Source organism: Propithecus coquereli, unplaced genomic scaffold (genome assembly GCF_000956105.1).
Source record: "Propithecus coquereli isolate 6110/MARCELLA unplaced genomic scaffold, Pcoq_1.0 Scaffold196, whole genome shotgun sequence".
Lineage (NCBI taxonomy): Eukaryota > Metazoa > Chordata > Mammalia > Primates > Indriidae > Propithecus > Propithecus coquereli.
In genome coordinates this window covers 3,050,783-3,051,637 of record NW_012144522.1, presented here as the reverse complement: position 1 = coordinate 3,051,637, position 855 = coordinate 3,050,783, and the positions used below count along the sequence as shown (strand labels likewise).

Genomic DNA, 855 nt, shown 5'->3' with positions numbered 1-855 from the left:
GCGCGGGGCTTTTATGGCGCCCGCGGGGGAGAGACGGAGGCGGGAAGGGCACTGGGGAGCGGAGGGGAGGGCGGAGGGGCGGCGAGTCATCCACTCGAGGGGCTTTGAAGAGCCGGCCCGTGAGGTCAAGAAAAGGGCGTCTCATTGCAGGGAAATGCTTCCCCGCCTCAGTGTCCCCGGGAGACCCTCTGAGCCGAGGCGTGCCCGCCCTCGCTGGGTGTCCCGGGCGCTGCGCGCGTGCACCCCCGCCCTGCGTGCGTGGCCCCCCGTCTGCGCCACCTGCAGCCGGGCGCCGCGTCCCCTCCCCGGCGTCGCGGCAGAGCCCGGGCCGGTCCTGCGCGCCAGACCCCGTTTGTGCGCGTCCTCTGCTGTGGTCTCCGCCGTCCCCAGAGCACGGACCCGGTGGGGAGCGCGCACACCTCCCGCTCGTCCCTGCCCCCGGCCTCAAGTTCTCCACCAGGGGTGATTTCGTCCGTCCCCCTCCACTTCCTGGGGACATCTGGCCACGTCCGGAGGCGTTCTTGCTCGTGGTGACCGGGCAGGGGCCCCGGCGTCCGGCACAGGCGTGGGGAGGCTGCGGCGGCCCCGACGCGCTGCCTGGAACTCGGCGAATAGCCGCCGGCGGAACGAACGAAGCGCGTGTCTTGCACCTCCCTCCCTCCCGTGCCTGCGCTGGCTTGTCCGTCTGTCTTCAGTGCTGTCCCTCTGCGCCCTGGGCAGCGCCGCTCTCCCGGGAAGGGTCCGCGGAGGAGAGAGAGCCCGCGCCGCCCTCTGCTTCCGACGGGCGGGGCGGGCCCCGCTTCACCCGGAGAAAGTGACAAGCAGGTGCGAATGGCTGTGCCGGGAAAGGCAGCG

At 72.7% G+C, this 855-nt stretch overlaps 1 protein-coding gene across 1 annotated transcript in view; it reads right to left on the bottom strand.

Annotated features, from left to right (window-relative positions):
• GALP (galanin-like peptide) overlaps positions 1-855 on the bottom strand; it is a 53,078-nt gene that overhangs the window by 22,438 nt on the left and 29,785 nt on the right. The window lies entirely within an intron of this gene.